We start from the raw sequence: 17,258 nt of genomic DNA on the forward strand, positions 1-17,258 counted from the left end.
CACCCCTCAGCTTTCTCTACCTGTGTCCTTGTCCAGCTCGTCCCCTAACCGAGCCTTTGCCGTTTTTGGTTCCAGTCACCTGCCACCTAAATCGATTATTCAGCCGAGGCTCCGGTCCCGTGAGTTGGTCACATGGTGTTGACTCGGGTGTAAAAGAGTTTACTACTGGCATGTAAAGCAGCATAGGTAAAGATGAATAATTAACCCACCCGGATCGAGCCGCCCACATTACAGAATTCCGTAAAGCTATCAGTGAAGTTGAGAACGAAAGGAAAAAAGTGACTTAGAGACTGCAATATATCCGGACATTGTGAAAGTAAAAAATATTTATTAATCATAATATGAACATGACGCAATGGCCAAAAAGGACAGAAACAGGCCCTAAGGTGTGTGTCCTTAAGACAGGAACACAGCAAACACAAGGTCCAAGTTGTCCGCATCAATGTCGCAGCACCTACTGGGTGCTGCCTAATGGTTCTTATGGAGTCCTGGTCCATCAATTGGTTTCAGCTGGGATGTACCTGCTGTCACCGCCCAATGGTCCCTGGGCGTCACACACAAGGCTTGTCTCTGTAGGTTTAAATGCTGTAGGGTGTTTTAGTATTGCGGAGAGCTTAAATTTTTTAGAGTGCATGACAACACAGAAATGTTTGTACTGTTCCACTACAGGCGCACTTTTAAGCATCTCAGCCTCCCACAGTTTTTGGAAGAACGTATTCAAGCATACGCTGAGAGACAGCTTCTGAAGGACCGGTTTAAATAATGCATCAGAGCCCACTGGCATGTGATGCTGTGTTGGGGGTGGGTTAGCAAATTTTTTTGAGTGCCTATTTGGACTCTAACTACTCCTCTATGACATCATATGGAAAGTTCTAGTCTGCTGTTGTTCCCTCAATAGATGAAGTTGTGGAAGAACCCCGGAAGTGTCCTCTTCCAGGGCCCTGACTTTAATTAGTGACAGGACCATGGTTCTTGCTAACTAGACCTTGTGGAGGAAGGTTTTCAAAATTCAACATACAAAAAAGTTCATGGAAAGGTGAGTGGATAAGAATTTTGGTTTGAAATGATTAAAATTGTTATTGTTATTTTTTATACTGTTATTTTTGACGTTATGTCACACAGAACTATTGTGTTACAGAGAGATTCTCTGAAGTTAACAACCAGCGAATGGTTGGTAGTCTAGTCATAACAGTGGGGATCTCAAGAGGCGACACAGAGTTTCTGTAATGTCAGCTTTCCTCACAATGCTAATAAATGGAACAGTAAATGATGGCTAAAGTGGCCAAGGCTCCATATTTCACCACTGGTTACTCAGTTGGTCTCTCCTTGGCTAAAAGGAGGCTGAAATGCAAGAAACCAGTTTAAAGGACAATGCTGTTTTTTGTGTGTTTCCAACCATAATGGCTGATGCAGTGGTTGCACTAGGAAGTGAATCATTGCTATGTGTGCACTGTGGGAAATGTAGCCCATCCTCAGTTTGCAATTTGGTGTTAGGAAGGGAGAACGTTCACTCAGTTTTTATCTGTACACCTTGAGGAGCACTTCACTTTAAATGCATTTTTTTATTTTTTTGCAGTCTTCACATTGAATTGGGAACCGATGCTGAACACAATGCCCCCCTAATAATAAGGCTTGTCATGGGATGTTCTCATTCAATTACCTGCGAGGACAAGAGCCATTCAGGACAGAAATGTCTCTCTGTGTATTAGCTTTTCAATCAACAGATCGCAAGCTGGTGCCTCAGCTCCCCGAGCCGTGTGAGCTCAGCCTTTGTCACTGCGGCCACTACACGCATCAGTCACTTTTAATGGGCAGTGGACAGGGCACTCTTGCTTTCATGGCTGTTTGTGATCACTGTCATTTCAGAAGGCCTCCTCTCTTTATCTCTCTGATCTTGAAGAAGGTATAATTAAGGGCAATGCAGTTACGAGACCCATCAGGCCTCTTTAAAGAGCAACAGGGATGAGCAGCAAAAAAAAAAATGAAAGAAGGGAGTGGAAATGTTGGGCCCGGGCCTGAAGAGCTCACCGTAAAGGACAAGAAAGATGGTTCATGTCGAAACAACAGCGAAATCCATGAGGTCCGGGAGAAATGCATAGGTAATTGCATTAAATTAAAGTCTCTCAGCTTGTTTTTGCAGTTTGCCATAATTGAATTAAAGATAATGGTACAACACTCCCCGCCAAGACAGCATTCATTAAATTCACGTTGCATAACAGGTTACAGTCCACTACACCCAGTGAGATAGAGCTGGCTTGGAAAGGGACTGAGATGGCTGTCCAAAAAACACACACACACACATACACACGTACCCTCTGTATCTTATAAAATTAAATACATTTTGGAAGGAATAATTGAACACTTCTGCTTTCACATGATTCAATAAAAACAAATGCCCAGTTGAAGTATAGACATCGATGTCAGGCAGCTATTACACATCAAGGACGAAGTTCAACACTGTGCACGAAGCATGGGGCTTGTTTGTCAGGGTGACGTTATAGGCAAACTTAGGATTTCACATAAATAGATAAAACAATAAATAAATAAAAAATTTGCCTGTTGTCTGTATCTTGAAGAACAGAAACTAGCTACCCTTTTTCATCGCTGTGTAACTAGTTCTGTCAGGAGGAGTCTGATGATTGACAGCTCTTGTTTTATCTTTTTATTTAACGAATCCTCAGCACATCTTTAACCTGGCACTAGTGAAGAAGCTTCACAATTTGTACCAATTAGCACTGACAATAGTGCCTTGATATGTTTTTCTACAACGTATATACACTTCCATTCAAAGGTTTTGGGGCATGTAGACCTGTTTGGAGCATTAAATCGGGTCAGATTTCTGTCCAGCCATGTTGTGACTATAATAGATCTATAATGTATTCCCAGTAATTCCACTGGAACGCTGCATTCGTTAACCCAATCTTCCACTTTATTATTAGAAAACCCTTTTTCAGCTAAAAAGTTGCACTGATTAAAGAAGCAAGAAAACTGGCCAAAGTACATTGTCTAGTGCGTCAGCAGATTTGGGATTTCAAACTTTGTCATAGTCAAGGTGGAAGGGAACTTTGTCCATCTGAGGTGGAAGGGAAGATGGATGCAGAGGAGCTGCAGGGAAGTATAAACAGAGTTTACTTGTTAACAAAAAAATCTGAAAAAAAAAACCATACGCCGCACGCTGAATAAAGTCCCCGTCTCAACGGCAACTTCCCAGGTCACTGGCTGACGATCTGCGTGTGGATACCGCTGGTTCTGCAGGGCTGACAGAAAGGAGCAAACAGCAAACTTTTGAATTTTTTTCCCCAATGTTACTGATGTGAATGATGCTAAGGGTTACAATTATCAGCGCTTCATGTTTGACTGAACACATTTCCCTGCAATTATTCTATGAATTTTTCATTCATTGCGGCCAGGAAGAGAGCTAAACAGCTAAAGATTTACTCCCTTTTGCGGCGTGATGCATCTTAAAAGTTTAATTTCCCACAGCTGAGCTGCAACGACTGGTGCTGAAAGTCCATTACAGGCCCAACCCCCTCAATCTTTCCCATCAGGTCTGACTGAGGGCAGGGAGCCTCTTTTGGTTTCGTGCCCTGGCGTAGGAGTGTGCCCTCTGTGTGTGCCAGGAGGTCACGGGTGTAGTGCCATCTGCCGACACAGACTCCCCGCTCCTCGAACCTCGCAGCGAATGAATAACAGCGACCCCGAAACGCATATGGCTCACGTCACCTGTTCTAATTAACAAACTCCCCTTTAAAAAAAAAAAACCTACTTCCACACACTCTTCTGTCATCCGTCACTCTTTCTATTCTCTTTTCTCAGTAAGTATACTGACATAGTGATTATTTCACATTCATTCATTGGCAAATCAGGATGTCCACTTAATGAACATTTTCCCAGACAGTGCTAATTGGATGATACCACAATTTCCTTTCATAATCGAGGCGGAAAATTTAGCCCAGCGTTGTTGAGGACGAAGCGACAAAACAACAGCAACAAAAAAAAATCCTCCTTGCGTGAGCTGAATTGTTTTGCCAAGCTTTTATCACCTATTTGTCATCAGCTCGATAAAGTCATGTCACTTCAAGCCGAGCCAGATGAGTAATGACAAGCCCTGCCTTTTTTTTAATCACCATCCACGGCTCTTCACACGTTCTGAAATCGGGCCCCCGGGGGCCAGTCAAGCCGCTCTAATGGGTTCTAGCTCCCCTGGGTAGCTGGCCAAGGAGGGCTCCTCGTGTCGATGACTCTCTGGATCGTGGCTGCTCACTTTTACTGCACTGATATTCCTGCTCTGACAGAGGAACGAAATACCAAAAAAGAGACACACACATGCACTGCCGCAGCTACAAAACACATGAAATGATTTAAGAACAGCTTACATAAACACGCCACTGTGGGTAGCTCAGTGTGGGAGGTTAGAGATGTATTTTTCTCCCTCTTTCTCTCTCTCTCTCTCGCACTCATTTGTTGTCTTGATTGTTAGAATTCGGCACTGTATGATTTATCTCACCACAGAGGCTCATGGGCAGCGGTGGATGGAAGTAAATGTAATTTGTTACTGTACTTAAGTTGTCTTTTCGTGTATCTGTACTTACATTTGAGGAGACTTTTTTACTTTTACTTACGACGGATCTTACTCACGACTGATGTAAAATATCAAATTGCAGCGCGTGGGTATTGACCTGCAATAATCCAGTTTGTCAGTTATCATGCAGTTATCCATTCTGAAGTTGTTCAGAATATCTGCTTCAATAACACATTATTATAAACCGTGCCCATTATAGTGTATAATGCATCTTGTACCTTCAAATCAAACTGCATTCAACAAGGCAACCAAAGCACTGCTTTATGGGATATGTAGTTTGGGTGTTATCAGTGCTCTATATTGCCAAGTCTGTCTGCGCAGCCAGATGAAAACGGAAATCTGTACCTTGTCGTGCTACTGAAATAACTTTGATCAAATTCAAATTTGAGGGTAAAATTATTGTACAAATATGACAATTATTGTACAAATACAATAATTATCGTACGTCAGACAACACTATTTTTTTCTATCAGCGATAAACCTGATAAAGGTACTAACAATATAAGTGATAAAAACAGGGATAAAAGTCATCAACGTGATTGTAACTTTTCATGCTGTAAAATCTAATCTATTATCATGCACAGTATGATGCAATTAGTTGTTATATGATAAAATGAGCACCCAAAACAATTATATTATGAATACAGTTGTTGAAGAAAATCTAAATGTCTGATAGTCCATTAAAAACTCCATGTTAGTTTACAATATCATCTCAATATCTTTACTAGCATTCAGTCTAAAGACAAAAAAAAAAAGGTGGTCTGATGCCACAGTTCCTGAGCAAGACACTTAACCCTGAGTGTCTCCAGGGTGACTGTCCCTGTAACCACTGATTGTAAATTGTTCTGGATCAGAGCGTCTGATGAATGCTGTAAAAGTTAATGTATGATAATGATAGTGTAATTAATGGAATTACACTAAAAGTTGATGTAAAAAGTTTACCTCAAATGAATCATTTTGACCAGTAAAGGAAATTTAGAAGTTAGAGCCACAATAAATCATTGTACTTTTACTTTGATATTTAATTACATTTACAGGCAAATACTTTTACTCAAGTAAAATTTTACTTTAGGTAACTCTACTTTTACTCAAGCACATGGTTTGTGTACATCGTCCAACACTGCTAATGGTCAATCATTTGCCTTGTGCCTTTTGATGGCGGCTTCTCGCCTCCCATGGGGTTGAAATGGAGGTTTCCCCGTGGTTTCTGCTTTTTACAAGCCACTGCCAGACTCGGCTCGTACGTTTCCCGACATGGAATCGTTTTTGTTCTGCTTGTCAGATCTCTGATCTCAGTGTAAGGGATCTCAGATCTCTGATCTTTCCATCTTTACATACGGGCGACACAGAGGATGCCCATTTCCAAGGCAACAGTGGTAGAATGTGCACGGGCGCAGTCGAACATCTTTACAGACGACATACTAGTTCCTTTTCTCCGCTCTTTATTGACACGGCCTTCTATCTATCCATCCTTCACTGTGCCGTTTGGTTTAATGTTGCTTTTTATATTACGTGATAAAACCTCTTTATTGGCCTTCCTATTCCATGTCAATTACATCACACTCGTCAAGTCAGTTACGCTTCCGCTGCATTTCACCAGCGCTTCACTAGTCACAAGGAGTTACAAGTAGTCCAGAGGGCCAACTAAGAGAGTCCTCAGTACGTTTGTGTTTGTACAGCTGGGAGAGGTACAGAATGATGAAGGCTGGACCTAAAAAAAAAATGACTAAGCACTTCTTTTTGCTTCTGCCTCTTTTGCCGAGTCAGGTCCTGAAATAGAATTGCGTCACCGTCCACAAAAGCGCGGGGCTCAAAGTTGTTTTTTTTTTTTACTCAGCCTCAGAGCTCAAATGGGGAGGGCGAGGTTTCAGACCGCAGGACAGGGAGATAAGAGCTTCGCCACCGTGACGAATTAGCTTGTGGTAGTGATGCACTTGTCAAAATGCTGTTAGATTTACAACCTCTGCCAAGCCCTTGTTACAGTGACAGTCCCTCCCCTCACTGCCGGATGCATATTACTATATTTTCTGCTCTCTTGTGTGTCCGTTTGCTGGACGAGGACAAGGTGGTTTATGTCTCTGTGACGGGGGCAGACGTTCAGATGACCTTGGCTGACGTTAAGCATTCTCTTCATACTGCCTTCCAGAACGTTCTCCAGTCTCTAGCTCTAGCTTCTTTCCCTGCCCTGTGGCCTGTGACATCATTTCCTCCTTGTAGGACATGTTCCCCTTGAGAGTGTTTACTAGCATGGCTCCCCCATTGAGCTTGTGAGCTTTTTTTTCTGATATGCTATCATTCACCAGATGAATCAGCTTTTAAAAATTTTTGGTGCAAATGAAAAAGTCAAGCTCCCCCTTACCCTTGTCCCCCCCCCAACTCCGGACGGATTTGGACTCACATTTCAAGACAAATTGCCTCCACCCAGTCGTAAGCCCCCTTTCCACTTCTATACAATACTCTGAAAAATCAACCAATGCAGAAAAAAGAGAGAAGTTTATGAGAAGCAGGCCACTGGCCACGTGGCTGGTCTGCATGCAATTACCCAACAATGTTTCCAATGACAGCAACAAGGCTTCACTTACAACAATACACTTCAGTGAAGACATGCTCACCAGATGTGGCACATGGCTTCTAAAAGGAACTGCCTGAGTGTAGTACAGAGGGTGCTGTGCTCAAAACCAATCAACGTATCAGAAGTACTGCTTTTAAATGAAGCTGAGTTCTAGCTGTGAATGACAAGGGAAGATTTTTTGCCCTGGTAGTGACGGGAAGGCCCTTTGGAGGCGTTGTGTGTTTTTACACGTGCAGTCTGTGATGTAGCGCCGGCTCCACGCGACTCCCAGCAGCCCCGGCCCAGGCGGCGACCTGGCTCCAGCTCCGACCCACTCTGCTGCATCTGCTAATGGCTTCCAGATGCAGTCCTGGCCTGCCCGATGTCAGGGTTCTCCCTTTCCCCCTCTTGCTACTCTCTCACATTTCCAGTGGCCCGTTGGGCACCCAGACAACCTGGAAAACAGATGACTGAAAGGAGACCCCAAAGCCCCCCTTCTCGCTAGAAGTTTGAATGGGTCAGTCTCCTTGACTGTCACAATTTTTTCCTTTGCGCCAGCTGAAAGGTTTTGCTCCCATTAAGGACTTCTGTAATTTGAGGTCACAGTGTCCACATCTTTCTAAATCAAAGCAGTATGTTGTATTTTAGACAGCTCCATCTGTCACTTTCTCTGATGCAGCTGACCCAATCAACCCTTTATTTACTTACCCACTTGGAAAGCCAGTGCGAGGTAGCTTAGAATTTCCCCCTTTACCACAGCCCAGCCTAGCAGGCCTACAAATGGCTTCAATATCCAACTTCATGCAATCAGGCATTGAAGCGCTTAACCACTAATGGGGTGGTCATCATGGGGCAGTGGTGGCCTAGCGGGTAAGGAAGCTGACCTGTAATTGAAAGGTCCGAACCACCAAGATGTCACTGAGGTGCCACTGAGCAAAGCAGTTAAATGCAGTTGAATTCGTTGTGTGCATCATGCGCTGTGCTTGCTGTATCGCAATGAAAATCACTTCACTTTCACTTTCCTAGCTTCTGGGTAACACACTCACATAGGAACCAGGTGACCACAAAGTCAGAGGTTCAAAACATTGTGTCCCTGAGCAAGACACTGTGTGGGGACTGTCCCTGTAACTGCTGATTGTAAGTCGCTCTGGATAATGGGGTCTGCTAGATGCCAGAAATGTAACCATAGCACTGCAACTTATATTCATTTTTTAAATCTGACTCATTTAGCGCTGTTCATTTAATCTGACTCTTCAAATGCTGCGTGCTCATTGGTCAGTCTTATCAAAATTATTCACATCATCAGAGTTACTGGGAATCACTTAAATGATATTCATTTCTATTTAAAGTATCTAAAGTAGTCTCAGGTCACATTACAAGCACAGAGGTGACAGGGTGTTTGCAGTGGCCGCCCCACGTCTATGGAATGACCTACCAATCAGTGTCAGGCAGGCACCGTCAATCATTATGTTTAAATCTCACTTTTACACCCTGGCTTTTAACCCAGTGTGACATGGTTCTTGTACGGTGTTCTTATGCAGTGTTTTATGTGGTTTCTTAGGCAGTCCTTTCTTTACTCTTTTAATATGTTGTCTTAAATATTTTTTATCAACCCCTTGTTTAATTCAAATTGCAGCATGTTTCTCTTATTGTATTTTATTCTGTTTTCTTTTTATTCTCTATTTTTAATTAACTTTTCTTGGTAATTTAACTTTTTTTATGTACAGCACTTTGGTCAGCTCCTTTGTTGTGTTAAAGTGCTTTATAAATAAATATGATACGGTGTGGTATGGTATGGTATAAAGTAGCTTTCGTTACCCTCCTGTCAAATGTGCCCTTTTGAAATTATTCACTAATGACATTAGCCAATAACAACTTCACATACTTACAATGTGTAGTGTGTCACTGGCAGCACAGTGCCTCCTGCATGAAATGTAGTCACCTGCCCAGTATCGATTCCCCTCTCTCCCCTCAAAATGACGACACAAGCCTGGTTCCTAGAGTAAAGATTTAATACAATAAAGAATGAATTTGTTTTAGACACAATTGCTTATGGCTGAGCTGACTATAGTAAGAGGACGGAGCAGTTCGGAACATTTTCTTTTCCTCTGTCTTTTTTTAGATGCTGTTGTACTTTGTTTCCATGGCAGCGGCAAATGTAAATGGATTTTCCTATTAGGGGGATGAGATGCGATCACACACTGTGGGAGACAGATGTACCATAATGTGTGTGGGCAATACCATTTATCAATCTACATAATGTGTTCTGGGGCATGTCTGTGTAAGGTTATGTGCCATATTCACTCCATGACCTTGTGACCAGGCCCATAACAGGAGATGTCAGAACAGACATTATGCATAAAGTCATACAAAGGACATTATCTCCAGCCATGAAATAAATTATTATTGTCCTTGGGGTTTGTGTAAAACAGAGCCGGTCAACCTTAACAGATAGTATAATTGGATGTACGAAACAGGCCAAAAGTTTGGACACACCTTCTCGTTCAATGTGTTTTCTTTATTTTCATGACCATTTACATTGGTAGATTCTCACTGAAGGCATCAAAACTATGAATGAACACATGTGGAGTTATGTATTTAACAAAAAATAGAGACCTGGCCTCCACAGTCACCGGACCTGAACCCAATCCAGATGGTTTGGGGTGAGCTGGACCGCAGAGTGAAGGCAAAGCGGCAAACAAGTGCTAAACACCTCTGGGAACTCCTTCAAGACTGTTGAAAAACCATTTCAGGTGACGACCTCTTGAAGCTCATCGAGAGAATGCCAAGAGTGTGCAAAGCAGTAATCACGGCAAAGGGCGGCTATTTTGAAGAAACTAGAATATAAAACATGTTTTCAGTTATTTCACCTTTTTTTGTTAAGTACATAACTCCACATGTGTTCATTCATAGTTTTGATGCATTCAGTGAGAATCTACCAATGTAAATAGTCATAAAAATAAAGAAAACACATTAACTGAGAACGTGTGTCCAAACATTTGGCCTGTACTGTAAATGTGATTTTACAAAACCTTTCCTGTTCTGCATTCTGATTGAACCGTGGCCAAGGCTGCTGTTCCCGATACACAATGCAATACCTGACTCTAAACTACTTGATGTTTATTTTTGATGTTATTACAATAATTGCATCACAGCTTAGACATTGTTAGACACAGGCTGTTTAAATGGTTGGGATACTTTTAATAACATTGTTCAGAACATTTAATACATTATAAGCTATTTTTCCACTAATTGGTGCAGTTCACTACTGGTCAGTGAACTGCAGAGCTAACATGTTAGCATTAGCAACATCTCTTTGTGCATTCATATAGAATTTTCTTAGACTGAGTATTTTACACATCTTTGAACACAAACCATCAGAATGTGGAACAGTTAAACACTTTAATTCACTGTACACATACTCTTTCAGTCCATTTCACACACTATAGTGAAAGTGAAGTGATTGTCACACGTGATACACAGCAGCACAGCACACAGTGCACACAGTGAAATTTGTCCTCTGCATTTAACCCATCACTCTGAGTGAGCAGTGTGCAGCCACGACAGGCGCCCGGGGAGCAGTGCGTGGGGACGGTGCTTTGCTCAGTGGCACCTCAGTGGTACCTTGGCAGATCGAGATTCGAACCAGCAACCTTCTGATTACGGGGCCGCTTCCTTAACCACTAGGCCACCACTGCCCCTATTGTAATAATTAGCAGCCCCTATTGTAATAATATAGCAGCAATTCCTCATGGCTGACCATGGACCTTCATGTTATGAATTACTCTTATACTCTTACTCTTCATTCCTTCTCTCAACGGGACATAGACAAAGAGATGTTGTGAGGGAAATTGTGAGATTTTGAATGAGAGCAATATGCCACAGGGTAGCGTATGCTAATTAGACATGGAGAGCAGAGTTTCCACCTTAAAATCACACCTCCGCTGAATCCCCATGAATCGCATATTTCAAAGTCCTAAGTGTAGCTAATGTGCTCCACCTAGGATTTCATTGCACTGGGGAATGTAGAGAGGAATATTCGAGGTGAGGCGACAACAAGGAATCCGTGGCAGCGTCACCTCGAAACCCGTGACTCCTTTGGCTTTGGCAGGATGGGCGTACTAATTGGCTGAAAGGCATTTTGGGATTTGTGAACTACAGACTGTGGTTTCCCTCTGTGCACCTCTCTGAAGTGAGAGACAGGGAGAGAATGTGGTAATGAGTGGAAGGAGCGAGGGAATGAAAGGGAGAAAAGGTGGTGAGAGACTGAAGAATAATCTTCCTCACCCAAGAGGCTGATGATGAGTTCTGAAAAGGGGCAGTGGTGGCCTAGCGGGTAAGGAAACGGACCCCTATACGACAGGTTGCCGGCTTGAATCCCGCCAAGGTGTCACTGGGGTGCCACTTTGCAAAAGTACCATCCCTGCACACTGCTGTGCTGTAATGTTGTACAATCACTTCACTTTCATTTTTCACTTTCAAATTATATAGAAATTATTACAAATTTTGAATTAGCCCAATATAAATAGAAACCACAGATACATTTATGTAGACCTTATGTCTGAATGAGATAAACAAGGTTATAATATAAATATCAATAATATGCATGACCATAACAATATTATTATTCCTAATATTGTATAATAGTATTATTGTTGTTGCTAATATATATGTACTCAACTATTTGTGGAGTTCATGAATAAAAACTGCAAATACGTTATGCAACAATATTCATGATATCCAGATTCATCTCTGTACGTACTACATGTCCACAACACAGAAATAATGATTATTCATAAGAATAAGATGATACTAATTGAGCCTATGCACCCTTTTATCCAATTTGTTTTACCTCACTCACTCACACACACACACAAACACACACACTGCAGATAAACACACCTAGCACATGTGCAGAAGGGAGTAAGATGTGTGCGTTGCCATCTTTACTGTAGCATATGGAGAGCACATTGCCACGGGCACAAAAGAATTGAATGTCCAGGCCGCAAGCCTGAGCCCGCTGGCTGAATAGACTGAACATTCATTGATGCCTGTCAGGGCGTGCGCTTGAGTGGAGTGTGTGTGGGTGGCTGGCAGCTTGGCTCCAGTGCAGCAGCAGCAGGTATTGATGGGTGTTTTCTGGAAACTGGGTGGTCTGAGCACAGAGCACAGAGGGAATACGTGTGAATGGGGGAGAGGCTGGATTGGAGTCCTCTTAGCCGGTCAGTTTTCCAGCCCACTGAAAGAGACACAAGCAGATAAAGATTCACAGATAAAGTATTTCTATTATAGACATCTACTTCTTTCCAAGGTCACAGAAATATTTTTTTATTTAAGCTCGTGTAAACAGAAAATCTCAATCTAATAATTTGTTATTAGTAGAGTAATGGATCTAATGACACTGGAACTAAAAGCTTAGCTGAGAGAGATTTGCTTATACCAAACTCCATGCGGAGAGAGCCTACTGCAGTACAGAATTATCATCCTGTCAACTTGAACAGTGCTGACCTCAGTGACCCCTTGCCACACTGGTACCTTATTTGTTTCCCTTCAGCTGCTACGCCACAGCAGATGAACCGGTCTGATTGTCCGCATAATTGATTTGGCAAAAGACCCCCAACTATGAATACAACCTTTTTATTCACTCTGTTGTAGATTCTGTACACAAGTTCGACAATAAGAAAGTTACAAGTTAATCTAAATATTCTATAAAGAGGAAGGTCTTGAGCTGTCGTTTGAAGGTGCTCAGTGACTGAGCTGTTCTGACCTCGAGGGGAAGTTCATTCCACCACCGAGGGGCCAAGACGGAGAAGAGTCTAAATGAACGTCTTCCTTTTACCTTCAGAGATGGAGGGACCAAGCGAGCAGTACTGGAGGCTCGGAGTATACGAGGTGCAGTGTGAGGTGTAATAAGGGCTGTGAGCACCAAGACAGTGCACCACGTCACGTGCCTTCCAGTGGCTGGGCCACACTGTATCATTTTTAAAACATGCTTTGAAATTTTGTTGTTGAAGGTAAAGTTCTGTATCCCATGTATAAATGCTGGGCGCACACGTATACGCACACACACACACACACACACACACACACATACACACACCATGCACATCAAACACTTCACAGGCTGTCACTTCAGTATGCCATCTGCTGTAGGCCTGGAGTATTGTTTATTATTTTCATATCACAGATGATTCAGTATTTAGCATCTGCCAGGTTAAAATAATATTAGAGACGTAAATCTGCCCTAAAGTAAAAGCACTGACACTGCACTGCCAGTGAAGCCTCTCTCTCATATGTTTCAAAAGCGTTATGAATATTTGTGCTGCCGTTGTAAATAGTTTTGTGATTAAAAAGACGCATTCGTCAGGAGCGCTGCGCCAGTGGCCTGAAACAGTCGCATGGCAGCGTGTGCATTAGGTACAGTCTGTCCCCATATTCTTAGCTGCCAAGCATGTCTGTTTCCACAGGCCATGGCTGACTGATCCGTTCAAAAGAAAGCGATCGGCAAATGAAGATGTCTCTGCCGCTTTCTGCCATGAGTGACTGAGCTCCTCAGATTGCCCAAAAAGCCACCCCCCACCCGCCCGAGTGGCATTTGGAGATGACAGGAGACATTTTCTGCCGACATCCATCTCCCATGATTCCTCGAGTGTTTTGTCAACAGTTTAAACCAGCAGAGCCAGGATTACATTTGAAGGAAAGGAAAGTGAAGTGATTGTCACATGTGATACACAGCAGCACAGCACACAGTGCACACAGTGAAATTTGTCCTCTGCATTTAACCCATCACCCTTAGTGAGCAGTAGGCAGCCATGACAGGCGCCCGGGGAGCAGTGTGTGGGGACGGTGATTTGCTCAGTGGCACCTTGGCGGATCGGGATTCGAACCTGCAACCTTCTGATTACGGGGCCGCTTCCTTAACCGCTAGGCCACCACTGGGGAGAGTCCCTCAGTTCCTGCTTTTACATGAGTTGCAAACCGAGAGTGAAAAAGCGTCTCTTCAAGTCAGTGTCACCGATGTCCAACCATGGTGGCTTGCGAAAAAAAAACTCAGAATCACCTGCCCTTTCATAATGATGATTGTGAACAAGCCACGGCGTTATACGCCTATTATGGTCTGGAACCATGGCAAAAGTTAACTGAACCCGATCAAATTAGAATTGCGCAAATCTCTCATGAACTGTCTTCATGGCTTTTCCTCATTGGTTCACTTCTGCTTACTTTGCTATTTACTGTTTTTTTTTTTCTTTCGCTATGTACTGTTTTTATGCTGAAATCAGGCTTTTCACCAGAAACAAGTAAAAAGACCACATTAGTCTCTCCAGTCACTCCTGGTCTCTGGACTGAGGTGGGACAGTGTGTCCTGTGTTTTAATAGCCAGAAGCTCATTTGACGAATCCTGCTTTAAATAACTTCTGTGGATGGTGATGTATGAGTCTCTGGCAGCATGAAACAGATCCCTGGGACCAAGGATTGAACGAGCGAGGTTGAGAGAGACGGAGAAGCTATGACGACCGGCGTCTTGCGTCACACGCGGGTTCCCATCACACACTTGCAGACACGCTCGGGAAATCTCGCAGCACAGTCACTTGCACACGCACAACTCACTCACTTCATCATCCTCTAGGAGAAGTCTGCATCCATTTTCCCCCGAGCTCCTCAAGGCTTTTACGCAAAAGGCGTAGCCCTAGCTGGCACGCATGCATGTTGGTGACATAGTTACCGTTTTACAACGTCCCTGAGGGGCACAGGAGGAGCATGGGAACTCAACGTGTGTATGTGTGCGAGTAGATTTGTTGATTGTATGGGAGGTACTAACTATCTTGCTGTCACAGCCCATTAGCAGCGGCGCAAGCTGTTCCTATCACGCCCGGGTGACGTACATCTCTGGCCTACTCCTCATGTACTCCTACTGCTACTCAGAATTGCGAAACCGCATGTGCCAAATCCACAAAAAGCAGCAACAAGGATTTTATATTTCACATAAATTTGTTTCACTTTAGTTGCAGACCTTTTCCTCTTTAGTCACCAATCATATGATGGCTTTCGTTGTCAAAAACATTGGGCTGTAAATGTGCATGCATGTGTTTGAGGATTGTAAACCATCCCCGGTCTCCTTCAGCACATCATTAGCTGTCCTCTCTCAGCCGTGTCCTCTCGAGCTGCCATGACGGGTGCCGTGGTGATCGATGCCGTGGCAACAGCGTGGCGGCTGCACGTCAGTCAGACCCATTAGGATGCAGACAGGGTGCTAAGGAGGCAGAGGGCTCGAGGCTGTGGCTGAGAGACCCTCCTGCTGGGGTAGAGCCACGACTGACAAGCTTGGAAGATCCACATGCACCCGTGAATAATGGATACTGTAGGAAGAGTGTTAAACACGTCTTTCTTTTGTCCTGTGGCACATGCGTTTTATTGTGTATGACCCATCAGGGGGAGTTCTGGCATTATTCCTCTTGTTCAGCCTCACCCACAGTACCTTCAAAAAGGTTTTTTTTTTATTTTCTTCTTTGGCCGAGAGCCTTAACCAATCCTTGACTGCAGTTACATGTGAGAGTTACGTATACTCCAGCCTGATCCAAATATGTCTGCATTGTTTTCTAAACCGCTCAATGGTCAAGCACCAGAATACATACCTGTATACCCAACATGTTTGCAGAGAATACTCCATCTAGGTCACTCTGGTCCTCTGTCTCTGGCCTCGCCTATGGAACAGCCTGTCAGAGGATCTGCAGATATCAAGAACCTTTTAAAAGAAGCATGAATACACACAGTACTGTGCAAAAGGCACAAATACAATCCGGAGAAAACCAAAGCGCAGAAAAAATAAAACCCCTGTCAAAAACTGATCAAATATTGGTTTACATAAAAATTTATTGTAGAAAATTATCATTAAGCAATCACATTATGTCTGTAGAGAAAGAGCCTCTTTCACTTGCCACTTTAACCTTTCAATCATCATTTTTTGTATGTTTTTGTGACGTTGGGCTCCTGATCACTCCAAGCTGACGGCAGTTATGCCAGAGTGTCACGGCCATTTGGCATGGCGAGGCAGGTGATCTGAGATGAGGACAAGACTTGACGATGAAGAAGGACGCATTTGCACGACTTCACAAAATGGCTTTAATCTGTGATGAACAGGCCAGGGGAGACATCCGGTAACATGTGAACATGTAACATGTAACAATGACCCGACGGTGAACAGACACGAACAGGGCAGCTAGGATCCCAGACCGGAGTAAGCCCTTCAGGACCGGATCATGACACAGAGTGATCAGGACCCATTAAAAGAGTGCAAGCAGGAGCCAGGAGCTGCTGCAGCGTTAATGTGGAACTTGACTTACCTGAAGTTTTGTCTTCAAGACACACACCTTCAGGTCAGTTTTCGTTTCTTTATGTTTCTTGTCAGCCACAGTGCCAGGTTCTGTATGATAAATATCCTTTTCCTCAGATGTCCTGTTTCTGTGCCTCCTTCCCCTTGTGACAGTTCTGACAGTTTTAAACATTTACACATTTCACTATGTTTGCGCAGTACTTGTTTTTATTTTATTTAAGTACCCCAATGGTTAAATACCATGTTCTTTTGTAAAAAGCCCTCTTGAATTCTGACCTGCTCCTACTCTTCGTATTGTATCTAGCCGAGAAAGTGACGGCATCACTTGTCATTACATGATTATTAGGGACAGTGCAGCATTTTATACTGATTACTGACAGAATTTTGTATTGTTCACATAAAGGCAGCCATTAAATCAGCCCATATGAATTTTTTGGTTTGTTTGTTCTTGCTGTGCACCGCCTCTGAATTGCGTAACGCGTTCAGCAGCAGCAGAAGCAACAGCAGCAGCCTCCTCCTTCATATTTTCTGTTCAGGTTCTCCCTACTCTGTTATCCCCCAGTTGTGTTCTTTAAAAAGTCATACTCGCTCTCTCTCCGACGCTGGTTATTTATAACCGCTGCTGCTGTGTCCGTCTGTCTGACATCGTCACTACGGTACAATCAAAACAGCTCAGATGACTCAATGAGGTACCGATTGTGACTCATGGTGCAAGATGGTGGGGGGCTGGATGGGAGAAACTAAGGCAAAGGTTTTTTTTTTTTTTTTTTTTTTTTTTACAAATGGAAATTTTC

General features: G+C 43.2%; 1 protein-coding gene across 6 annotated transcripts in view; it reads left to right on the forward strand.

Annotated features, from left to right (window-relative positions):
- The window catches only part of cacna1c (calcium channel, voltage-dependent, L type, alpha 1C subunit), a 181,555-nt gene that overhangs the window by 84,711 nt on the left and 79,586 nt on the right, over positions 1-17,258 (forward strand). The gene's annotated exons all lie outside the window — the stretch shown is intronic.

Source organism: Denticeps clupeoides, chromosome 15 (genome assembly GCF_900700375.1).
Source record: "Denticeps clupeoides chromosome 15, fDenClu1.1, whole genome shotgun sequence".
In the NCBI taxonomy this organism is placed as follows: domain Eukaryota; kingdom Metazoa; phylum Chordata; class Actinopteri; order Clupeiformes; family Denticipitidae; genus Denticeps; species Denticeps clupeoides.